Source organism: Pongo pygmaeus, chromosome 14 (genome assembly GCF_028885625.2).
Source record: "Pongo pygmaeus isolate AG05252 chromosome 14, NHGRI_mPonPyg2-v2.0_pri, whole genome shotgun sequence".
NCBI classification, from domain to species: domain Eukaryota; kingdom Metazoa; phylum Chordata; class Mammalia; order Primates; family Hominidae; genus Pongo; species Pongo pygmaeus.
This window is the reverse complement of record NC_072387.2, coordinates 49,454,182-49,481,021: the sequence shown is the minus strand read 5'-3', so window position 1 is coordinate 49,481,021 and position 26,840 is coordinate 49,454,182. Positions and strand designations below refer to the sequence as shown.

The following is a 26,840-nucleotide window of genomic DNA, read 5'->3' as shown; positions in this document are numbered from 1 at the left end:
GCTCACTGAGATTAAGTTGCTTGCTTACGGTTATACATCCAACAAATGGCACCTATTTCCAACTTTCTGTTTACACAACTGATTGTTTTTGTCTCAACCCCTGCTTATTTCTGAGGAAATAAGTAAAAATTCTAGCTGAAAAGACATTTCCAGCAAATTATTTCATATTTTGGCTCCCTCCTCTCTAAAATACGGATAACGGTCTTTTTTTTAAATAGGGTGATTCTATTAAGTGAGATAATGTATGTGAAGCGTGTAGCACACAGGGTATATAATAAAAGTCAATAAATGTTACTAGTACTATTCCTATTATTTTATTTTGGTTATTTAGATTTTTATTCAGGCTGTAAAAGCAGTAAATGCATATTATAACATATCATAGAAAATCTGGAAAAGATAAAGGAGCTTAGGAAGTAATCACTCAGACTCACCACTGGTGACATTTTAGCATATTTCCCTCAGGATAACTCATTATTTCCTGATACATAGGTCATTCATTACACATGACACATACTGGAATCTTTTTACTTATGGGAATGTCTCTTCTGATTAATTAAGAAGAACAGAGGCTGTGTCCTTATGTACCAGCACTGTTTCTGGCTCAGAGTAAGTGCTCAGCAAATATTTGAAATGAGCTGTTAGAAGCTTGAGAGAAGACCTTTGAGGTCTTCTCCATTCCTTGCCATTTTTTGCATTTAAAAAGTGATTATAAAAAGATTTTAGTTTAAAAACAAAGAAGGTAGATGTATTCGTTTGAGCTCAGGAAGACTGAGCTATTATCAGACAAAGGCATTTGATGTAACAATTAAATGTGCAAAGAGCTCAGTAAGAGTATGTTGGGAAAGTTGCATTCTGAAGATCAGGGAAGCAATTATTTAATGAGTACAGTCTTGAAGTACATGGTTCTCAAAAGTTTGCCAATAAATTGCCCCAGCTCTTTAGTCTCTGGGAAAGATCCCTTCATGTTAGCCTGTGGTGGTAAGTGGGATCTTACTTACCACTTAGGATGGTGGTGTCTGGATGTCATGATTGCTTAAGAGTAATGATATCTCTTTAATTTTGAAGTTTCTTTCATTGGAAAAAAGTAAACTCTGTGCTATGCAAAGGAGACTTTAGAGGTGGATGGTAATACATATAATGTTGAGAACTAATGATCCAGCACAGTAGGGATTCTTATTGATAACCCGTGAATACTCTTTTGGGATATTAATACCTTGAGAGCCTTCCTGGTACATGTGAGAACAACATTCAAGCAAACTGCCAAAGTTTTAAGTTAACTTTTAAAGTATTTTGACTTAAATGAAAATAGAATGGTTTCTTAATGGTTGCAATAAACACCTCTGAAATTAGACTAGTGCTAATTCTAGAACTATCTGCCAGAATCAAGACTTAAAACTTCATTTTTAAAAACATTGAAACATTTGAAAGTGCAAGCATTGAAAGTGAATTAAGTGTAAAAGGGAATTCATAGAAAATTAGCCCCTCCCTTCTTTTCCCCTTTTTTTTTTTTTTGCTGGGGGAGACAGGGTCTCACTCTGTTGCCTATGCTGGAATGCAGTGGCACTATCATGGCTCACTGCCGTCTCAACTACCTGAGCTCAAGTGATCCTTCCACTTCAGCCTCCCAAAGTGCCAGGATTACAGGTGTGAGCCGCTGCACCCAAACTCCTTTACCTTTTTTAAAAAAGCTGCTTTAAGTGGTTTATTATATGCAGCTATTTTGGTGAATGATTAAGTATAATTTCAAAAGTGGAGGTCAGCTTGTCTCAGCTGAAACAGGTTGTTACTAAGAGCTTTGCCTTTGGCTTTATAAAGGCCTCTTTGTTCATGCTGCACAATTCCATAGGTCATGATGGCTTTCAGTAGATGTGAATGCTGGTCTGTGCTGCTTTTCAGGTGAGACAAGGAACTTTTTATAGACAATGTGTAAATAGTTACAGGAACATGAAGTGTGAATATAGGGTGCCCTGTGGCCAGGTTTAGTGTGGTGATAAACACAGTACTTTTCAGGCCCTCATTTTTCAGATGAGTTGAAAATTAAAGGAGCAAGATGCAATTTTAATCTTTCAGATAATATTAACAGTTCTTTTCAGTAACTGTTGCTGTGTCATTGCCAGCTATTGGATTTCTGTCTCCTTTTGATAAATATACCAGAAGCGACACCTTAAAGTAACCAGAGTACTATCACTGAATACCGTGTATGAGAAAATATCGGTGGTATATTGTTTTATAAAAAAATTAGCTGGGCACAGTGGCTCATGCTGTAATCCTAGCTACTCAGGAGGCTGGCGGGAGAATCACTTGAACCCGGAGGGCAGAGGTTGCAGTGAGCCGAGTTCACACAACTGCACTCCAGCCTGGGTGACAGAAACTCTGTCTCAAAAAAAAAAAAAGAAATCATACTTTACTTTAGGGAATTCTAGAGATTCTTATGAAATATTTGTTTTTATGTATGTAGAGTTTAAACATGTAAATTACATTAAAGATACTATACTCCACCTTTATCCCAGTGACATGATTTCATATTTTTCTTATTATGAAAACAATTGTTTATTACATTTCTTTGCTCCTAAAGAAAATAAACACTTGAGACCACATACCCCACATACATATACCATCACTTGATGTCTGATTAAAAATGTTGGCAGTTTTCCCTATGTTAGCACTTTGTTAGAGTATTTTAAGGTGCAAATTTTGAAGGTTTTTTGCTAAAGGCAGATGGTATAATCATCTGATAAAAAGAAGTCAAAGAACCTAGGGGTGAATGGGCTTCTCTTTTTGTTAAGTCTGCCTTTTGATTTTTAAATTCTTTTTGCAAAACTAATTATCCTTTTCATAGAAAAAATTAGAATATAACATTCTAATTCAATTCTTCATTTAAACTGTTTTATATAATGTTATCGTGCTTACTTTAATATTTGCATTAAAAATGCTGATTTTAGCCATTTAAAAATAGAGGTGAAAGCATTATTTGAATAAAGAAAAAAAAAGGTAGATATAAATGCTATGTGAATGTGTGTTTAGGGGTAAGGATAGACTCAGGGGACTAACCTTGATTAGAGAGTAAAAGATGCTATTAGGATACTATTAATTTTTAATTTTAATAAGTGAACTTACTCCAGCATTCAGAAGTTGTTAACTACTTCTTTTTTTTTTTTTTTTGGTGAGACAGAGTTTTGCTCTTTTTGCCCAGGCTGGAGTGCAATGGCGCAATCTCAGCTCACTGCAACCTCCGCCTCCTGGGTTCAAGTGATTCTCCTGCCTCAGCCTTCCAAGTAGCTGGGATTACAGGTGCTTGCCACCACGCCTGGCTAATTTTTTGTATTTTTAGTAGAGACAGGAATTCACCATGTTGGCCAGGATGGTCTTGATCTCTTGACCTCATGATCCACCCGCCTCGGCCTCCCAAAGTGCTGGGATTACAGGCATGAGCCACTGCACCCGGCCTTTTTTTTTTTTTTTTGAGATGGTGTTTTGCTGTTGTTGCCCCAGGCTGGAGTGCAATGGCATGATCTTGGCTCACCACAATCTCTGCCTTCTGGGTTCAAGCGATTCTCCTGCCTCAGCCTCCTGAGTAGCTGGGATTACAGGCATGCACCACCGCACCCAGCTAATTTTGTATTTTTAGTACAGACGGGGTTTCTCCGTGTTGGTCAGGCTGGTCTCGAACTCGCTACCTTAGGTGATCAGCCTGCCTCAGCCTCCCAAAGTGCTGGGATTACAGGCATAAGCCACTGTGCACAGCTCTGCTTCTTTTTTATCTGTATTTTTCACTGCTCTGATTTTTTTTTCAAGTCAAGTCCTGGACTTGAGGCAAATTGGGCTTCTCCATACCCCTCTATGCAGTGTCTTTTCATACCCCAGTGCTCCAGTTAGGCCATTCCCTGTGCCTCTGGAGACCCACCCCTTCACTCTTGCAAATGCTTCTACCGTCCAAAGCCCTTAGGGGTGTATAAACCCTTTCCTCTTCACAGTCAGGTGTGGTCTCTCCTGAGCTTTTAGCACATTTATTTATTTAGAACTTTAGTAACTTTCTTAAAGTATCTCACATACTTCCAAATGGTTGAGGATGTGTCTTTAATATTTTAAAAATCCAGCCGGGTGTAGTGGCTCATGCCTGTAATCCTAGCACTTTGGGAGGCTGAGGTAGGAGAATGCCTTGTGGCCAGGAGTTTCAGACCATCCTGGGCAACATAGTGAGACCCTGTCTCTACAAAAAACAGAAAAATTAGCTGAGAGTGGTGGCACACGTCTATAGTCCCAGCTACTTGGGAAGCTGAGACCGGAGGATCACTTGAGCCTAGAAGTTCAAGGCTGCAGTGAGCTATGATCCTTCCACTGCACTCCAGCCTGGGAGACAGAGCAAGCCCCTTTTCTCTACAAATAAAATAAAAATCCCCCACAGTCTTGAGGACTATACTATCTTATAATAGGTGTTTAATAATTATTTGTTGAATGAATGAATACAAAAATGTTAGCATTCATTGTATTATGTTTATACGGTGAAATGTTTCTCCACTGTAAAACAGATGAATGCACCTGTAAACGCAGTAATTATTTTAGAATCAGATTTCTTTTATTATTGTACTTTAAGTTCTAGGATACATGTGCACAACATGCAGGTTTGTTACATATGTATACATGTGCAATGTTGGTGTGCTGCACCCATTAACTCGTCATTTACATTAGGTATATCACCTAATGGTATCCCTCCCCACTCCCCCCACCCCACGACAGGCCCCGGGGTGTGGTGTTCCCCAGCCTGTATCCAAGTGTTCTTATTGTTCAATTCCCACCAATGAGTGAGAGCATGCAGTGTTTGATTTTTTGTCCTTGCGATAGTTTGCTGAGAATGATGGCTTCCAGCTTCATCCATATCCCTACAAAGGACATGAACTCATCCTTTTTTATGGCTGCATAGTATTTCATGGTGTATATGTGCCACATTTTCTTAATCCAGTCTATCATTGATGGACATTTGGGTTAGTTCCAAGTCTTTGCTATTGTGAATAGTGCCGCAATAAACATGCATGTGCATGTGTCTTTATAGCAGCATGATTTATACTCCTTTGGATATATGCCCAGTAATGGGATGGCTGGGTCAAATGCTATTTCTAGTTCTAGATCCTTGAGGAATCGCCACACTGTCTTCCACAATGGCTGAACTAGTTTACAGTCCCACCAACAGTGTAAAAGTGTTCCTATTTCTTCACATCCTCTCCAGCACCTGTTGTTTCCTGACTTTTTAACGATCGCCATTCTAACTGGTGTGACATGGTATCTCATTGTGGTTTTGATTTGCATTTCTCTGATGACCAGTGATGATGAGCATTTTTTCATGTGTCTGTTGGCTGCATAAATGTCTTCTTTTGAGAAGTGTCTGTTCATATCCTTCGCCCACTTTTTGATGGGGTTGTTTGATTTTTTCTTGTAAATTTGTTTAAGTTTTTCGTAGATTCTGGATATTAGCCCTTTGTCAGATGGATAGATTGCAAAAATTTTCTCCCATTTTGTAGGTTGCCTGTTCACTCTGATGGTAATTTCTTTTGCTGTGCAGAAGCTCTTTAGTTTAATTAGATCCCATTTCTCAATTTTGGCTTTTGTTGCCGTTGCTTTTGGTGTTTTAGACATGAAGTCCTTGCCCATGCCTATGTCCTGAATGGTATTGGCTAGGTTTTCTTCTAGGGTTTTTATGGTTTTAGGTCTGACATTTAAGTCTTTAATCCATCTTGAATTAATTTTTGTATAAGGTGTAAGGAAGGGATCCAGTTTCAGCTTTCTACATATGGCTAGCCAGTTTTCCCAGCACTATTTATTAAATAGGGAATCCTTTCCCCATTGCTTGTTTTTCTCAGGGTTGTCAAAGATCAGATGGTTGTAGATGTGTGGTGTTATTTCTGAGGTCTCTGTTCTGTTCCATTGATCTATATCTCTGTTTTGGTACCAGTACCATACTGTTTTGGTTACCGTACCCTTGTAGTATAGTTTGAAGTCAGGTAGCATGATGCCTCTTGCTTTCTTCTTTTGGCTTAGGATTGTCATGGCAATGTGAGCTCTTTTTTGGTTCCATATGAACTTTAAAGTAGTTTTTTCCAATTCTGTGAAGAAAGTCATTGGTAGCTTGATGGGGATGGCATTGAATCTATAAATTACCTTGGGCAGTATGGCCATTTTCACGATATTGATTCTTCCTATCCATGAGCATGGAATGTTCTTCCATTTGTTTGTGTCCTCTTTTATTTCGTTGAGCAGTGGTTTGTAATTCTCCTTGAAGAGGTCCTTCACATCCTTTGTAAGTTGGATTCCTAGGTATTTTATTCTCTTTGAAGCAATTGTGAATGGGAGTTCACTCATGATTTTGCTCTCTGTTTGTCTGTTATTGTATAGGAATGCTTGTGATTTTTGCACATTGATTTTGTATTCTGAGACTTCACTGAAGTTGCTTATCAGCTTAAGGAGATTTTGGGCTGAGAGGATGGGGTTTTCTAAATATACAATCATGTCATCTGCAAACAGGGACAATTTGACTTCCTTTTTTCCTAATTGAATATCCTTTATTTCCTCCTCCTGCCTGATTGCCCTGGCTAGAACTTCCAACACTATGTGGAATAGGAGTGGTGAGAGAGGGCATCCCTCTCTTGTGGCAGTTTTCAAAGGGAATGCTTCCAGTTTTTGCCCATTCAGTATGATATTGGCTGTGGGTTTGTCATAGATAGCTCTTATTATTTTGAGATACGTCCCATCAATACCTAATTTATTGAGAGTTTTTAGCATGAAGGTTGTTGAATTTTGTCAAAGGCCTTTTCTGCATCTATTGAGATAATCATGTGGTTTTTGTCTTTGGTTCTGTTTATATGCTGGATTACGTTTATTGATTTGCGTATGTTGAACCAGCTTGCATTCCCGGGATGAAGCCCACTTGATCATGGTGAATAAGCTTTTTGATGTGCTGCTGGATTTGGTTTGCCAGTATTTTATTGAGGATTTTTTTGTTGATGTTCATCAAGGATATTGGTCTAAAATTCTTTTTTGTTGTTGTTGTGTCTCTGCCAGGCTTTGATATCAGGATGATGCTGGCCTCATAAAATGAGTTAGGGAGGATTCCCTCTTTTTCTATTGATTGGAATAGTTTCAGAAGGAATGGTACCAGCTCCTCTTTGTACCTCTGGTAGAATTCAGCTGTGAATCCGTCTTGTCCTGGACTTTTTTTGGTTGGTAGGCTATTAATTATTGCCTCAATTTTAGAGCCTGTTGTTGGTCTATTCAGGGATTCAACTTCTTCCTGGTTTAGTCTTGGGAGGGTGTATGTGTCCAGGAATTTATCCATTTCTTCTAGATTTTCTAGTTTATTTGCATAGAGGTGTTTATAGTATTCTTTGATGGTAGTTTGTATTTCTGTGGGATCGGTTGTGATATCCCCTTTATCATTTTTTATTGCATCTATTTGATTCTTCTCTCTTGTCTTCTTTGTTAGTCTTGCTAGCAGTCTATCAATTTTGTTGATCTTTTCAAAAAACCAGCTCCTGGATTCATTGATTTTTTTGAAGGGTTTTTTGTGTCTCTGTCTCCTTCAGTTCAGTTATTTCTTGCCTTCTGCTAGCTTTTGAAGTGTTTTCTCTTGCTTCTCTAGTTCTTTTAATTGTGATGTTAGGGTGTCGATTTTAGATCTTTCCTGCTTTCTCTTGTGGGCATTTAGTGCTATAAATTTCTATCTACACACTGCTTTAAATGTGTCACAGAGATTCTGGTATGTTGTGTCTTTGTTCTCATTGATTTAAAATAGCATCTTTATTTCTGCCTTCATTTCGTTATGTACCCAAGTAGTCATTCAGGAGCAGGTTGTTCAGTTTCCATGTAGTTGAGCAGTTTTGAGTGAGTTTCTTAATCCTGAGTTCTAGTTTGATTGCACTGTGGTCTGAGACACAGTTTGTTATAATTTCTGTTCTTTTACATTTGCCGAGGAGTGCTTTACTTCCAACTGTGTGGTCAATTTTGCAATAAGTGTGGTGTGGTGCTGAGAAGAATGTATATTCTGTTGATTTGGGGTGGAGAGTTCTGTAGATGTCTATTAGGTCCCCTTGGTGCAGAGATGAGTTCAATTCCTGGATATCCTTGTTAACTTTCTGTCTCGTGGATCTGTCTAATGTTGACAGTGGGGTGTTAAAGTCTCCCATTATTATTGTGTGGGAGTCTAAGTCTCTTTGTAGGTCTCTAAGGACTTGCTTATGAATCTGGGTGCTCCTGTATTGGGTGCATATATATTTAGGATAGTTAGCTCTTCTTGTTGAATTGATCCCTTTACCATTATGTAATGGCCTTCTTTGTCTCTTCTGATCTTTGTTGGTTTAAAGTCTGTTTTATCAGAGACTAGGATTGCAACCCCTGCTTTTTTTTGTTTTCCATTTGCTTGGTAGATCTTCCTCCATCCCTTTATTTTGAGCCTATGTGTGTCTCTGCAAGTGAGATGGGTTTCCTGAATACAGCACACTGATGGGTCTTGACTCTTTATCCAATTTGCCAGTCTGTGTCTTTTAATTGGAGCATTTAGTCCATTTACATTTGAAGTTAATATTGTTATGTGTGAATTTGATCCTGTCATTATGATGTTAGCTGGTTATTTTGCTTGTTAGTTGATGCAGTTTCTTCCTAGCCTCGATGGTCTTTACAATTTGGCATGTTTTTGCAGTGGCCGCTACCGGTTGTTCCTTCCCATGTTTAGTGGTTCCTTCAGGAGCTCTTGTAAGGCAGACCTGGTGGTGACAAAATCTCTCAGCATTTGCTTGTCTGTAAAGGATTTTATTTCTCCTTCACTTATGAAGCTTAATTTGGCTGGATATGAAATTCTTGGTTGAAAATTCTTTTCTTTAAGAATGTTGAATATCGGCCCCCACTCTCTTCTGGCTTGTAGAGTTTCTGCTGAGAGATCCACTGTTAGTCTGATAGGCTTCCCTTTGTGGGTAACCCGATCTTTTTCTCTGGCTGCCCTTAACATTTTTTCCTTCATTTCAGTGTTGGTGAATCTGACAATTATGTGTCTTGGGTTGCTCTTCTCGAGGAGTATCTTTGTGGTGTTCTCCGTATTTCCTGAATTTGAATGTTGGCCTGCCTTGCTAGGTTGGGGAAGTTCTGCTGGATTATATCCTGAAGAGTGTTTTCCAACTTGGTTCCATTTTCCCCGTCACTTTCAGGTACACCAATCAGACATAGATTTGGTCTTTTCACATAGTCCCATATTTCTTGGAGGCTTTGTTCATTTCTTTTTACTCTTTTTTCTCTAAACTTCTCTTCTTGCTTCATTTCATTCATTTGATCTCCAATCACTGATACACTTTCTTCCAGTTGATCGATTCGGCTACTGAAGCTTGTGCATGTGTCTTGTAGTTCTCGTGCCATGGTTTTCAGCTCCATCAGGTCATTTAAGGTATTCTCTATGCTGTTTATTCTAGTTAGCCATTCGTCGAATCTTTTTTCAAGGTTTTTAGCTTCTTTGCAATTGGTTTGAACATCGTCCGTTACCTCAGAGAAGTTAGTTATTACCGATCTTTTGAAGCCTTCTTCTCTCTACTCATCAAAGTTATTCTCCATCCAGCTTTGTTCTGTTGCTGGCGAGGAGCTGCATTCCTTTGGAGGAGAAGAGGCACTCTGATTTTTAGAATTTTCAGCCTTTCTGCTCTGGTTTCTCCCATCTTTGTGGTTTTATCTACCTTTGGTCTTTGATGATGGTGACGTACAGATGGGGTTTTGATGTGTATGTCCTTTCTGTTTGTTAGGTTTCCTTCTAACAGTCAGGACCCTCAGCTGCTCATCTGTTGGAGTTTGCTGGAGGTCCACTCCAGACCCTGTTTGCCTGGGTATCACCAGCAGAGACTGCAGAACCGCAAATATTGCAGAACGGCAAATGTTGCTGCCTGATTGTTCCTCTGGAAGCTTCGTCTCAGAGGGGTACTCGGCTGTGTGAAGTGTCAGTCTGCCCCTACTCGGGGGTGCCTCCCACTTAGGCTACACAGGGGTCAGGGACCCACTTGAGGAGGCAGTCTGTCCATTCTCAGATCTCATACTCCATGCTGGGAGAACTACTGTCTTCAAAGGTCAGTCGGAAATGCAGAAATCACCCATCTTCTGCGTCACTCACGCTGGGAGCTGTATACTGGAGCTGTTCCTATTCGGCCATCTTGGAACCTTTTTTCAGAATCGGATTTCTTAATAGTGGCATTATTGACATTTTGGGGGATTGCTGTGTATATTGTAGGATGTTTAGTAGCAACTACGGTCTCTACTCACTAGATGCCATTACCACATCTCCCCTCAACTCCAGTTGTGACAACTCACAATGTCTCCAGACACTGCCATATATCTTTCTGGGTATTCCAGAGAAGCTGAACAAAAGTAGATCTCTCCATATTAACTATATGATAATGGTTAACATCTGTGTGGTACTTTGACTGCATATAAAGTGTTTTCACATATATCACTCATTGATTAATTTGTTAAGCAGAAAGTGTTTTCACATATATCACTCATTGGTTAATTTGTTAAGCATTTACTGAGCTCTGCTATGTACTATGCCTCTACTGGACACCAGAGTATAATATACTGGTGAAGTACTCCTTGACCTCGAGGTGTCATCAAAAATGTGACTTCCCAAGAAAAGCCTTCTCCCACTTTGTTAAGTCACTCTGCCCTTCTTATTGTCTAATGCTGCCCTCTGTCTCCTTTACAATATTTTCTATGCTGCTTCCTTAAGGGCAGGTGTTGTGTCAGTTTCTGTCACCTCTGTTGACAGAAGACTTGAATGCAAGACCTAGCATATTGCTAGGCCCAAAATAGGCACTCAATAAAACCAGTTGAGTGAGTGGAAAAATGGATGAAGGCAACATGCTCATAGGAAAGAGACAGGCCAAGGCAGGCCATTACTACACAATGTGATGGGTACCAAGGCAGAGAGGTGGGGTGAGGACATTGTATTAGTCTGTTTTGAGCTGCTATAACAGAATACCATAGACTGGGTAATTTATAAAGAACAGGAATTTGTTTCCTCACAGGTCTGGAAGTCAGGAAATCCAAGATGAAGGCACTGGCAGGTTCAGTTATCTGGTGAGGGTCTGGTCTTTTTGCTTCCAAGATGGCAGTTTGACTGTTGTGTATTGACGAGTGGGGGAAGAATGCTGTGTGCTCATATAACAGAAGGTGGAAGGACACAAAGGGATGAACTCCCTCTTTGAAGCCCTTTTATAAGGGCATCTAATCCCATTCACAAGATAGGAGCCCTTGTGGCCTAATCACCTTTTAAAGGCCCCACCTCTTAATACCGTCTCATTAGCAACACCTAAGTTTTGGAGGAGACACGTTCAAACCATAGCAGGTATAAAAGACAAGCATTTAATCAGACTGTTTGTCAGTCGATAATTTTTCCTTCCCTGCAGGAGACCTGTCTAGAGTGGCTGGGAGACCTGTTTAATTCTGGGGTATAGAATTAAGATGGCCATCTGCCTGCAAGTAGAGATAAGCTGCATTCTCCGAAATCAACTTTGTTCATGATAAAAGTAACATTCTGGCCTCCATATGCCATATTCTTTATTGTCAATTTCTTAAACAGTTAACAAATTGGTTAGAGAAGAGGCAGGCTATCTATTGCCCCATCCTCTACTTTTTTTTTTTAAACTAAATACCTAATCGTTATATTGTTATTCTTTTGTCTATTATTGCCCTCCTTAACACCAAACTGACACGATCATATTTTATAAAAATACTATTTTCTTTTTTTGAAAAGGATACAGAAAAAAGGATAAATGGCTTAAATTGTCTACTTATCATAACTAGAATTAGAAATCCCAGTCTTTGTGGCTGCCAAAAAAAAAAAAAAAAGAATAAATGGCCAAAAAATGAAATCAAATGAAAGTCTTTCATGACTCTCTCCCTGTGACTGTTAATATGAGGAAACTTAATAGTTCTGAAAATAAAGATGTAAATTTCTGCAGAATGTAAAACAGGATAAAGTCACAATAGCCAAAATGTGGAAACAACCCAAATATTCATCCACAGATGAATGGATAAACAAAATGAGGTATAAATGTACAATGGACTATGACTTAGCCTTAAAAAGAAGTGCAATTCTTATATATGCTACAACATAGATGAACCTTGAGAACATTATACTAAGCGAAATAAGCCAGTCACAGAAGGACAAATATGATTCCACTTATGTGAGGAACCTAGAATAGGCAAATTCATAGAGACAGAAAGTAGTTTCCAGGGGCTGGGGTAGGGGAGAATAGAGAGTTAGTGTTTAATGGGTATAGACTTTCTGTTGGGATTATTTTTTTTAAAGTTCAGGGGATGGATAGTAGTGATGGCTACATAACAATGTGAGTGTACTTCACACCACTGAATCGCACACTTAAACATGGTTAGGATGGTACATTTTTGTGTATTTTACCATAAGAAAAAACATTTAGGCCTGGGCAAGGTGGCTTACATCTGTAATCTCAATACGTTGAGAGGCCGAGGTGGGAAGATCACTTGAGCCCAGGAGTTTGAGACCAGCCTGGGCAACATAGTGAGACCCCATCTCTAAAAAAAAAAAAAAAAATTAGCCAGACCTGGTGGTGTGCACCTAAAGTCCCAGCTACTCAGAAGGCTGAGGCAGGAGGATCACCTGAGCTCAGGAGTTCAAGGCTGCAGTGATCTGTGATCATGCCACTACATTCCAGCCTGAACAACAGAGTGAGACCCTGCCTCAAAAAAAAAAAAAATTAGTATGATAAAGCATAGACCATATATATAATAAAGATACTTCAACCCTTTGAAGGATTGTTCAGTTCTCAAGCCAAACAGAGAAACACATACTCTCCTAGAAAAAAGCACAGTTAGCAAAGAATCCAGGGAAGCTAGAAGAGCTGGTGTTTGGTGGCTGAGGTCAGTAGAGGTGACTGCTCTGTTCATGGCATCCCATGGGTACTTATCATCATCTTTTTAGCCACCAGTGGCAGGGTCCTGCTTGACAGACTGACCCTGTGCTGTGAGTATCACATACATTATCACTGAATTTTTGAAATACCTAATAAAGTAGACATTATTCCTATTTATAGGAATTTAATACCTTTCTGAAATTTGCTAAGTAAGTGGTGCAGCCAGCACTTAAACCCTAGATCAGCAGACTCCAAAAGTGAAGTACTTTCCTCAGTATATCCCAAGAATAGCTTTCAAGAAGAATTATGTGGAAAATCTGGAGTAAAAGGAATAGGAATTTCTTCATTTAGGTCATCGAGATGTGCTGACAAGATGACCACAAATGCAGGAATGTTGGAGTGGTAGTTAATATGTAGATGAGAAATCATTAAAGAGTGGAATAGCAATGCGAGTTTCTGGGGCTACTTCAGTAGGGCTATTTGGAACTGATTGAGGGGGCAAAAATTAAAGCCAGAAAGCTCAGTGGAGCAAATGTCATAGTGGCCACAGAGAAACAAAGATTTTCAAAATGAGATGCTAAGTGAGAAAGAGCAACTGAGGAGAGAAGTAATGCTTCCAGGATCACATGGGCATAACAAGAATTGTTCTTTTAGACTCTAGGTGAGCTTGTAGTAGTCCAAGGACTGTTGATTTAGGCCACTGAGTTCTGGCTTTGAGTACATCTCTAATCCCTAAATCTTCACTAAGAGGGAGGTGAAGGGAGTCAGATGTGCCACATGTCTGCTACTGAAAAATGCCTTGATGGGAAAGGAGTTTGAAATATTGTCCTAAAATGAAGTTTCTGAGTTAGATGAGCTGAATTTTACCATGTGTTCTCTGTTATTACTGTGTAAAATCAAGAGATTTAAATGAGATTATGATTGTTAATTAGCTTTCTGAGATATTGAAACCTAAGAACCTGGCCGGGTGCGGTGGCTCACACCTGTAATCTCAGCACTTTGGGAGGCTGAGGCGAGCGGGTCACCTGAGGTCAGGAGTTCGAGACCAGCCTGGCTAACATGGTGAAACTCTGTCCCTACCAAAAATATAAAAATTAGCCAGGTGTGGTGGCGCATGCCTGTAATCCTGGCTACTTGGGAGGCTGAGGCAGGAGAATCGCTTGAACCCGGGAGGCGGAGGTTGCAGTGAGCCAAGATCATGCCACTGCACTCCATCCTGGGTGACAGAGTGAGTGAGACTGTGTCTCAAAAAGGAAAACAAAAAAGAAAACTAAGAACCCAATTACCTCTACCACATACATTGACTGTCTTTGGTTAATGTGATGACATATTAAGCCCCAAACTGGTATATATAATCTCTGGTCACTTCTACACCAAAGCTGTTAGCTTAACTTGGCAATGAAGGCCAAGCTAAGAAGAGTTGAGAATTATGAAGCATGAAGCATAGAATTTCAAAACTGAGAAAGAAGCTGGGCATGGTGGCTCACACCTGTAATCCCAGCAGTTTAGGAGGCCAAGGCGGGCGGATCACAAGGTCAGGAGATCGAGACTATCCTGGCTAACACAGTGAAACCCTGTGTCTACAAAAACTACCAAAAACTTAGCCGGGCATGGTGGCAGACACCTGTAGTCCCAGCTACTCAGGAGGCTGAGGCAGGAGAATGGCGTGAACCCGGGAGGCAGAGCTTGCAGTAAGCTGAGATTGCACCACTGTACTCCAGACTGGGTGACAGAGCAAGACTCCATCTCAAAAAAAAAAAAAAAAAAAAAAAAAAAAGAGAAAGAATAGCATCTTTTTTTCCTAACCCTTTCATTTTATAGGTATGGAAAATCGAGGACCAAGGAGAGTACCTTGCCAGCAATTTTGTAGTTATGATTTTAGATGAAGAGCTGCACAGTACTAGGGGAAATTCTGAATGGTATTCAAGTCCTCCAGCAAGCAGCAGCAGGATATGGTTTTCAATGTGCACTATGCAAGTAGTGCTTCAGATGGAGCTTATTCTTATTTTTAATTTATTTTTTAGTTTATTCATTTATTTTTATATATTTTAAGATTTATTGACATAAAAATTATATATGGTGTACAATTTGATGGTTGATATGCACGTGCATTGTGAAATGATCATCAAAATCAAGCTAATTAACACATTATCACCTCTCCATAGTTACTAGTTTGTGGATGCGTGTGTTTTTATTTTATTTCTGAAATAATTTTAGACTTACAGAAAATTTGAAGAAATAGTACAGAGTTCACATATTTCTACCACTTTGCTTCCCTGATGTTAAAAACTTATATAACTGTAGTTCAATAATCAAAATGAGGAAATTAACTTTGATACAATACTATGAATTAAACTATAGCCCTTTGATTTTCACCATCTCCTCCCACCCCTACCATGCCTTTTTAATATTCCAGGATATAATCTAAGATCCCACGTTGCATTCATTTGTGTCCCCTCAGTTTCCTCCAATCTGTGACAGTTGTTCCTATTTCCTTGTCTTTCATGGACTGTTGATGAGTACTGGCCAGCTTTTTTGTAGAATGATCCTCAGTTTGGTTTTGTCCACGTTTTCCTCATGATTAGACTAAGGTGATGGGTTTGGGGGAAGAAGATCACAAGGTGAAATGCCCTTGTTATTTCCTATCAGGGGTACAGGATGCCAACGTGGCTTATTAGTGATATTTACCACCATCACTTGGTTAAGGTGGAATCTCCCAGGTTTCATTACTGTAAGTTACTTTTCTCCCTTTGTAAATGATAAACATCTTGGAGAGATGCTTTGAGACCATGCTAGCATCCTGTTTCTTCTCAAATTTTTGCCTGCTGGTTTTCTCATTCATTGGTGGATCTTGTCAACAGTTACTACTGTGGTGTTCTAGTGGGGATTTTTTATTTTACTCATTCCTTCTATATTGATTAATTGGAATTCTGTAAGGAAGAAGTGTCTCTTCTCTCATACATTTATTTATTGAATTATTTATTTATGTCCATATAGATTTATGGGTATTTATTTTGTCCTATGGGATTGTGTTATTTCTTGCCTTGCTGTAAAGGAATACCTGACACTGGGTAATTCATAAAGAAAAGAAGGCCAGGCATGGTGCCTCACCCCTGTAATCTCAGCACTTTGGGACGCCAAAGTGGGCCAATCACTTGAGGTCAGGAGTTCAAGACCAGCCTGGCCAACATGGTCAAACCCCATCTCTACCACAAATACAAAAATTAGCAGGGCATAGTAGCACATGCCTGTAGTCCCAGCTACTCGCGAGGTGGAGGCAGGAGATTGCTTGAACCACCAGGAGGTGGAGGGTGCTGTGAGCTGAGACTGTTCCACTGCACTCCAGCCTGGGTGACAGAGTGAGACTCCATCAAAAAAAAAAAAAAATTATTTTGGCTCATGGTTCTGCAGGCTGTACAGGAAGTGCTTTTTTAACTCCTCAAGCTGCAACATTAAATGCAGAGTCCCTACTTAGTGGGCCCAAGTCAATAAATTCAGCCTGATCTAAGGAAGGAGACCACCTCTCTTATTGTCTCATACCTCAGAAAAAGAAAGAGGAAGTAAAAGTTAAAGAAAGGCAAAAATGAGATCAATAGACAGCCCAGCACTGCACTCCAGGCCTAGTCTGGTAGTTAAAAATCAACCCCTGACCTAACCGCTTGTATTATCTATAGATTCCAGACATTGTATGAGGAAGCATTGTGAAACTTTCTGCTCTGTTCTGTTCTGTCTTGATTACCGATGCATGCAGCCCCAGCCACGTACCCCATGTTTGCTCAATCGATCACGACCCTTTCACGTGGACCCCCTTGGAATTGTAAGCCCTTAAAAGAGGCAAGAATTTCTCTCTCAGGGAGCTTGGTTTTTGAGACACAAGTCTGCTGATGCTTCCGGCCGAATAAAGCTACTTCCTTTCTCAACCCGGTGTCTGAGGGGTTTTGTCCACAGCTCGTCCTGCTACATTTCTTGGTTCTCTGACTGGGAAGCAAGGTGATTAGCAGATGGTCAAGGCAGCCCCTTAGGTGGCTTAGGCCTGTCCTGTGGAGCATCCCTGCAGGGGACTCTGGCCAGCTTGAGTGACGCGGATCCTGAGAGCACTCCTGGGTAGGCATTTGCCCCGGTGGAACGCCTCAACAGAGCGGTGCGTAGCAGGCCCCTGCGGAGGTTCAACGCAGTGGCTGAACACCGGGAAGGAACTGGCACTTGGAGTCTGGACATCTGGAGTATGGTAAGACTGGTCTTGGGGACTTGCCCACTCCATTTGAGTGGAAGCGTGACCTGATCACCCACGGCGTGCCTTTATCGGCACTTTGGTTTTGGTTTTGATTTTGACTTGGCTTAAAATGCTTGATTTAGTGTGAATTAGATGACTGAGTGATCTTCACCCTTTCCTTCTTGTAGTGTGAACATTGTCTTGTCTCGAGAGAAAAATGGGTCAGACACAAAGTAAACCCACTCCACTAGGAACTATGTTAAAAAATTTTAAGTAGGGATTTAAGGGAGACTATGGAGTTACTATCACACCAGGAAAACTTAGAACTTTGTGTAAGATAGACTGGCCAGTATTTGAGGTGGGTTGGCCATCAGAAGAAGCCTGGATGGGACCCTTGTTTCAAAGGTATGGCATAAGATAACCTGTAAGTCAGGACACCCAGACCAATTCCCATGCATAGACACTTGGTTACAGCTGGTTTTAGAACCCCCCACCGTGGTTAAGAGGACAGGCAGCCACAGTGTTAGTGGCGAAAGGACAGATAGCCAAGGAAGGATCCCTCTCCACCTGCCAAGGGAAGTCAGCCCCTAAAGTTCTGTCCAATCCAATATCAGAAGACTTATGGCAGGAAATGGCGCCAGCAATGCCCCCTGCTTACTGAGAAGAGAGACTCCCCACTTCTGAGCCCACGGCACCTGTGCCTCCACAGGACACACACACCCCTAGACCACCCAGAGTAGACGAGAGGATGTGAAGCTGTGGGAGAAACCCCTCCCCTGGTGGCTTGTTTATGGCCTAAGACTGGAATACAAATGCCCCTGAGGGAGCAGCGATGTACTAGGGTAGACGAGGATGGGCATATGGTAGAAAGGAGTGCCTTTGTGTATCAACCCTTCACCTCTGCTGATCTCCTCAATTGGAAGAACAATACCCCATCTTATAGTGAAAAGCCTCAAGCCTTAATTGATTTGCTCCAAACTATTATCCAGACTCATAACCCTACTTGGGCTGATTGCCACCAGCTGCTCATGTACCTCTTTAACACAGATGAAAGGCGAAGGGTACTCCAGGCAGCAACTAAGTGGCTAGAGGAACATGCTCCAGCCAGTTACCAAAACCCCCAGGAGTATGTGAGAGTCCAATTACCAGGAACAGACCCCCAGTGGGACCCAAATGAAGGGCCAGACATGAAGAGACTAAAACGGTATAGACAGGCCCTCCTGGAAGGGTTAAAAAAAGGGATCTCAGAAGGCCACAAATGTTAACAAAGTCTCTGAGGTCATTCAAAGAAAAGAAGAGAGTCCAGCACAGTTTTACAAGGGCCTATCGTACGTATACTCCCTTTGATCCCAATAGCCCTGAAAATCAGCGCATGATTAACATGGCTTTAGTTAGTCAAAGCACCGAAGATACTAGAAGAAAGCTTCATAAACAGGCTGGGTTTGTGGGTATGAATACTTCACAGTTATTAAAAATAGCCAGTCAGGTGTTTGTGAATAGAGATGTGGCAGGCCATAGAGACAGCCGCAAAGAAAGCAAGTGTCAAGCCTGGCAAAATGCCTATCTGCTAGCTGCAGCTATTAGAGGAGTTCCCCCGAAGGGCCGAGGAAGGAGGGGGCCCTGGGAAAAACACTCAGTCTGACCAACCATGCCTGCAGTGTAACCAGTGTGCATACTGTAAAGAAATAGGGCATTGGAAAGACAAGTGCCCGCAGTTAAAAGAGAAACAAAATGACTCCGAGCCAGAGGTCTCAGGCAAGGATGAAGGGGCCTTGTTTAATCTAGCAGAAGGGTTACTGGACTGAGGGGGACCGGGCTCAGGTGCCCCCAATGAGCCCATGGTCAGGATGACAGTCAGGAGCAAGGACATTGAGTTTCCTGTCGATACTGGTGTGAGCATTCACTAGTAACGACCCCAGTCACCCCCTTATCCAAAAAGACTATTGATATAATCAAAGCCACAGGAGTCTCGACAAAACAAGCTTTCTGCTTGCCCTGGACTTGTACTGTAGGGGGACATGAAGTGATTCACCAGTTCTTGTACACGCCTGACTGCCCCTTGCCCTTGCTGGGAAGGGACTTGCTTAGCAAGCTGAGGGCCACCATCTCTTTTACAAAGCACAGCTCTTTACTGCTAAAGTTACCTGGAATGGGAGTCATTATGGCCCTTACAGTCCCCTGGGAGGAAGAATGGACTTTTCTTAACTGAGCCAGGCCAAGAGATAGGACCAGCTTTGGCTAAGCAGTGTCTAAGGGTGTGGGCAGAAGATAATCCTCTGGGGCTGGCAGTCAACAAAGCCCCCATACCCAGAGAAGCTCTTGAAGGTGTCCAGATCCATCTCCAGTGCCTGAAGGCCTTTGGAATTATAGCCCCCTGTCAGTCTCCCTGGAACACACCCCTGCTGCCTGTTCCCAATCCAGGAACCAAGGTTTACAGACCAGTATAGGACTTGCACTTGGTTAAACAAGCTACAGTGACTTTGCACCCAATGGTACCTAACCCGTACATGTTGTTAGCGTTACTGCCAGCTGAGGACAGCTGGTTCACCTGCCTGGACTTGAAGGACACTTTCTTTAGCACCAGACTAGCTCCTGAGAGCCAGAAACTGTTTGCTTTCCAGTGGGAAGATCTGGGCTCAGGTGTCACCACTCAGTACACTTGGACCTGGCTTCCCCAAGGGTTCAGGAACTCCTCCGCTATCTTCAGGGAGGCCCTGGCTCGAGACCTGCAAAAGTTTCCCACCAGAGACCTAGGCTGTGTGTTGCTCCAGTACGTCAACGACCTCCTGCTGGGACACCCCACAGCAGTTGGGTGCGCCAAAGGAACAGACACCCTGCTCTGGCACCTGGAGGACTGTGAATATAAGGTGTCCAAGAAGAAAGCTCAGATCTGCAGATAGCAGGTACACTACCTAGGATTTACAGTCCAGCAGGGGGAACGCAGCCTAGGATCAGAAGGAAAGCAGGTCATTTGCAACCTACCAGAGCCTAAGACCAGAAGGCAGGTGAGAGAATTCTTAGGAGCTGTTCTTAGGGTTCTGCAGGTTATGGATCCCAAATTTTGCAGTACTGGCCAAACCTCTGTACCAAGTTACAAAGGGGGGTGACATGGAACCTTTCAAATGGGGGTCCCAACAGCAACAGGCTTTTCATGAGTTGAAAGAAAAACTCATGTCAGCCCCAGCCCTGGGTCTGCCTGACCTGACAAAGCCATTTATACTATATGTGTCAGAGAAAGAAAAAATGGCAGTTAGGGTTTTGACGAAGACTGTGGCACCCTGGTCGAGGCCGGTGGCCTACCTCTCTAAACAACTAGACAGGGTTTCTAAAGGTTGGCCCCCAGGTTTGAGGGCCTTAGCAGCAACTGCCCTGCTAGCACGAGAAGCAGATAAACTAACCCTTGGGCAAAATCTGAACATAAAGGCCCCCCATGCTGTGGTGACTTTAATGAATACCAAAGGACATCATTGGCTAACGAATGCTAGACTAACCAAGTACCAAAGCTTGCTCTGTGAAAATCCCCGCATAACCATTGAAGTTTGTAACACCCTGAACCCCGCCACCTTGCTCCCCATATCAGAGAGCCCTGTCGAGCATAACTGTGTAGAGGTGTTAGACTCAGTTTACTCTAGCAGACTTGACCTCCGGGACCAACGTTGGGCATCAGTGGACTGGGAGCTGTACACAGACAGGAGCAGCTTCATCAACCCACAAGGAGAGAGGTTTGTGTGAAATACAGCGGTAACCCTGGACGCTGTAACTGAGGCCAAATCGTTGCACCAAGGTACCTCAGCCCAGAAAGCTGGGCTCATTGCTTTAATTTGGATCTTAGAACTCAGTGAAGTTAAGGCTGTAAACATTTACACTGACTCCCGGTATGCCTTTTTAACCCTCCAAGTGCATGTAGCATTATATAAAGAAAAGGGCCTGTTGAACTCTGGGGGAAAAGACATAAAATATCAGCAAGAAATCTTGCAATTAATTAGAAGCAGTATGGAAACCACAAAAGGTGGCAGTCATACACTGCAGAGGACACCAGCGAGCTTCCACCTCAGTTGCCTTGGGAAACTCCTGAGCTGACTCAGAGGCTCGAAAAGCAGCATCTGCCCCCTACCAGGCATCAGTCACAGCCCCCCTGCTCCCTCAAGCACCTGACCTTGTAACTACTTATTCTGAAGAAGAAAAGGACTTTCTACAGGTAGAGGGAGGACAGGTGATGGAAGAAGGATGGATCCGGTTACCAGATAGGAAAGTAGCTGTGCCACAGCTGCTGGGAGCTGCAGTTGTACTGACTGTGCATGAAACCACCCATCTAGGTCAGGGGTCACTTGAAAAGTTGTTAGGCCAGTACTTCTACATCTCGCATTTGTCAGCCCTTGCCAAAATAGTGGCGCAGTGGTGTGTAACCTGCTGACAGCACAATGTGAGGCAGGGTCCAGCCATTCTGCTCAGCATACAAGTTTATGGAGCAGCTCCCTTTGAAGAGCTCCAGGTGGACTTAACATAAATGCTCAAGTGTGGAGATAACAAGTATTTACTAGTTCTCATGTATACCTACTCTGGGTGAGTGGAGGCTTATCAAACACGAACTGAGAAAGCTCGTGAAGTAACCCGTGCGCTTCTTCGAGATCGTATTCCTAGATTTGAATTGCTCTTACGCATTGGCTCAGATAATGGGTTGGCGTTTGTGGCTGACTTGGTACTGAAGACAACAAAGGTATTAGGGATCACATAGAAACTGCATGCTGCCTCCTGACCTCAAAGTTCAGGAAAGGTGGAGCAAATGAATCAGACTATCAAGAATAGCTTAGGGAAAGTGTGTCAGGAAACAAGATTAAAATAGATACAGGCTCTCCTGATGGTATTGTTTAAAATAAGATGCACCCCTTCTAAAAGAACAGGATATTCCCCTTATAAAATATTGTATCATAGGCCCCCCTCCCATACTATGGGGACTCCCAGGCACTCCACAAGAGCTAGGTGAAATTGAGTTACAATGACAGCTACAGGCCATAGGAAAAAATTGCTCAAACAATTTCAGCCTGGGTAAATGAGAGGTGCCCCATTAGCTTATTCTCCCCAGTTCACCCTTTCTCTCCAGGTGATCAAGTGTGGATCAAGGATTGGAACGTAGTCCCCTTGCGACCACGGTGGAAAGACCCCAGACCATCATCTTGACCACCCCCACAGCTGTAAAGGTAGAAGGAATCCAAGCCTGGATCCACCACAGCCACGTGAAACCTGCAGCCTCTGAGACCTGGAAAGTGAGACCAAGCCCGGACAACCCCTGCAAAGTGACTCTGAGATGGACGACAAGCCCTGCTCCGGTCACACCCAGAAGCTGACTCACCTATGCACAGCTGAAGCATGAGGAAGCTCATTGTGGGACTTATTCTCCTTAAAATTTGGACTTATGTAATAAGAACTTCCACTGATTTTCCCCACATGGAGGACTGTTCCCAATGTATTCATCAGGTCACTGAGTAGGGCAACAAATTAAAACAGTTCTGTTTTATAGTTATTATTGTTGCGGGACAATCAAAGATGGGAGAGACCGAACAAATCGAGTTCAGGAAAGGTCTTTATTAAAAGATGATCACCTGGCTCAGTAGGATTAGTGTACAGGAAAGTCTGAGCCCTGGACAAAGAAAGCAGCCACCTTTTAAGCAGTCAGTGGCCGGGAGCTACATGATGTAGGAGGCATACTTACAGAAGCAAGAACAAAGGCAGTTGATCAGTCTTTTACATTTATCTATACTACATGTTCCACATCCTTGGGAAACCATGTTTCTGTATAAACCTTGTAACTTTGCAGCTGCACTGGGGAGGTGAAGCAGGAACTCTCTGAGCCTCAAGGAACATGAAACTAGCAAGTACAGATAAGGCTCAAATGTATTACATGAATCATTATCAATCTGTCTTGCAGGAAGACCTAGGTAGTGAAGATGAAAGTGAGAACTCCCACTAATAAATGAGATTCTCAAAGGGGGGAATGAGGAAGGAGCCCACCTCTCTTATTGTTTCATACCTCAGAAAAAGAAGGAAGAAATAAAAGTTAAAGAAGGCAAAAATGAGATAAATAGTCAGGCAGCCTGGCCCTGCACCCCAGGCCTGGTCTGCTAGTTAAATATCAACCCCTGACCTAACTGCTTGTACTATCTGTATATTCCAGACATTGTATGAGGAAGCATTGTGAAACTTTCTGTTCTGTTCTGTCTTAACTACCAATGCATGGGGCCCCAGCCATGTACCCCATGCTTGCTCAATTGATCACAACCCTTTCATGTGGATCCCCTTAGAACTGTAAGCCCTTAAAAGGGGCAGGAATTTCTCTCTTGGGGAGCTCAGTTTTTGAGATGCAAGTCTGCTGATGCTCCTGGCCAAATAAAGCTACCTCCTCCCTCAACCCAGTGTTTGAGGGGTTTTGTCCATGGCTTATCCTGCTACAGATCCAACTCTATGTTCATTCCACCATTATCCCATACCCTTAATATTTATTCCCATGCCTGTTCTCCAGATTGCTGTTTATATAAATTAGAGAACTCCAACAGTTCAAGTATAGCGCACTTCCTCATGGGTCACACTCTCAACATCATCCTTAGGGGGCCACCAGGACTTTAGTTATAGGTTTAGAAGCAAACGGAGGTGTTGGGGGTGGCCTCTGAGGAGACTCAACATTATCTCGCCTGGCAACTGGCTCAGGGGAAGCCATCACTGTTGCTGCAGGCAGCATAGGGTTTTTCTCCTTGGACAAAGGTGGAAAGGCTGATAGCAGCATAGGTCAGGGAGGGGATGTTGCCACTACTGGGGATGGGGAAGCTGTTCCTTCTGGCAAAAAAGGTTCACCAGAGTTTACAAACTCAATGTCCCCAGCTTCATCAGGGTCCTCCCACATGTCCCCATTCCAAGTTGCCAGGTCGCATTCTTTTCCAACAAATGCCCTCACTTTAACAGTAGACACCTGGTGAGGCTGTGCATGCATCTTTCATTGCTGGTCAGCCACTCGTGTAAGAGCTTGGGTCTGTTTTTCCACAGTTTCAGCTCTTTTTCTACAGGAGATAAGACTCTCATTCAGGGCAGTCTTAGCAGATTTGAGGCTCCATATCTGCTTCTGAACCTGGGAGACAGAATACTTGAGTTCATCATTTTCTTTCATCACTTTGTCCACTGAACTTAGGAGCAACCAACCAGCTTCATTATGTTCCTTGATTCTCCACATATGGTCAAAGGTATTATGTATAGAGTCAATAAACTCCTTGCCTCTCAAGAGTGGTGAATCAGGAGTGTCAAATGCATTTATTTTGTATAACTCTCTACACAGTTTCCACCAAAAACTATCAGTGTTCTCCATACTATTAGAAGTAGAGACCTTAGCATTTTTGGGTCTAATCATATTAATCAGCCAACTCCAGAGACTCCCAAACCAACGAAAGACCTCCATCCTTTATATTCTATTCCTCTAGAACGACACTCCCAGTACCAAAATCTAATCTGTATTAGGGTTCTCTTAGAGGGACAGAACTAATAGGAGATATATATATCTCCTATTATATTTATATATAATATATAAACTCCCCTTTATATATATAAATATGTGTATTTATATATAATATATAATGTATATTATATATAATTTATATAATTCATATATAATATATAATATATATTATATATAATTCATATATAATATATAATATATTATATATAATTCATATATAATATATATTATATATTATATATAATTCATATATAATATATAATATATTATATATAATTCATATATAATATATAATATATATAATTCATATATAATATATAATATATTATATATAATTCATATATAATATATTATATATATAATTCATATATAATATATAATATATTATATATAATTCATATATAATATATAATATATTATATATAATTCATATATAATATATAATATATTATATATAATTCATATATAATATATAATATATTATATATAATTCATATATAATATATAATATATTATATATAATTCATATATATATATAATATATTATATATAATTCATATATAATATATAATATATTATATATAATTCATATATAATATATAATATATTATATATAATTCATATATAATATATAATATATTATATATAATTCATATATAATATATAATATATTATATATAATTCATATATAATATATAATATATTATATATAATTCATATATAATATATAATATATTATATATAATTCATATATAATATAATATTATATATAATTCATATATAATATAATATTATATATAATTCATATATAATATATAATTTATATGTAATATAATATATATTATCTATAATTTATATGTAATATATATTATCTATAATTTATATGTAATATATAATATATAATTATATATATAATATATATTATATATATAATTTATATATAATATATATTATATATATAATTTATATATAATATATATTATATATAATTTATATATCAAATTTTATATTTTATATTAAATTTATATTAAATTTATATTTAATTTTATATATAAATATAAATTTATATATATATAAATTTAAATTTATATTAAATTATATATCAATTTATAATTATTTTTATAATATAATATATTATATATATAAAATATATATTTGATATATAACTTGATATATAATTTAATATAAATTTAATATAAAATATAAAATTTGATATATAAATTATATATATAATATATATTTGATATATAATTTATATATAATATATATTTGATATATAATATAATATAATTTATATATATTACATATATAATTTATGTATATTACATATATTTAATTTATATATATTACATATATATTATATATATATAAAGGGGGGAATTTATTAAGTATTAACTTACACAATCACAAGGTCCCATAATAGGCTGTCTGCAAGCTGAGGAGCAAGGAGAGCCAGTCCAAGTCCCAAAACTGAAGAACTTGGAGTCTAATGTTTGAGGGGAGGAAGCATCCAGCATGGGAGAAAGATGTAGGCTGGGAGGCTAGGCTAATCTCTTCTTTTTCATGTTTTTCTGCCTTCTTTATATTCGCTGGAAGCTGATTAGATTGTGCCCACAAGATTAAGGGTGGATCTGACTTCCCCAGCCCACTGACTCAAATGTTAATCTCTTTTGGCAACACTCACACAAACACACCCAGGATTAATACTTTGTATCCCTCAACCCAATCAAGTTGACAGTCAGTATTAACCATGACAGGATTCCTTTGACTCCATGCCCCTTCCAGGTGGGCCATTGCCCTACCCTGCTTTTCTTCATTTTCTGTGGGTCAAGCCATCCACCTAGTCAGTCCCAATGTGAGAACCCAGATACTTCGGTTGAAGGTGCTGAATTCACTCACCATTTTCATTCTTTTCCATGAGAGCCATGGACTGCAGCAGCTCTGAGTCAGCCATCTTTGCCTCTCTCCCTTGTTCTGTTTTTTAAGATAAGGTCTTGTTCTGTCACTTAGGCTGGAGTGCAGTAGTCTGATCACAACTCACTGCAGCCTTGAATTCCTGTACTCACACAATTATCTTGCCCTAGCCTCCTGAGTAGCTGGGACTACAGCACATGCTACCATGCCTGGCTAATTTTTAAATTTTTTTGTAGGGTCTGGGTCTCATTTTTTGTAGAGCTGGTCTTGAATTCCTGGTCCCATTTTTTATAGAGTTGGTCTTGAA

The 26,840-nt window shown here is 40.4% G+C and overlaps 1 long non-coding RNA gene across 4 annotated transcripts in view; it reads left to right on the top strand.

Annotated features, from left to right (window-relative positions):
• Positions 1–26,840, top strand: part of LOC129011517 (uncharacterized) — a 119,963-nt gene that overhangs the window by 23,724 nt on the left and 69,399 nt on the right. The window lies entirely within an intron of this gene.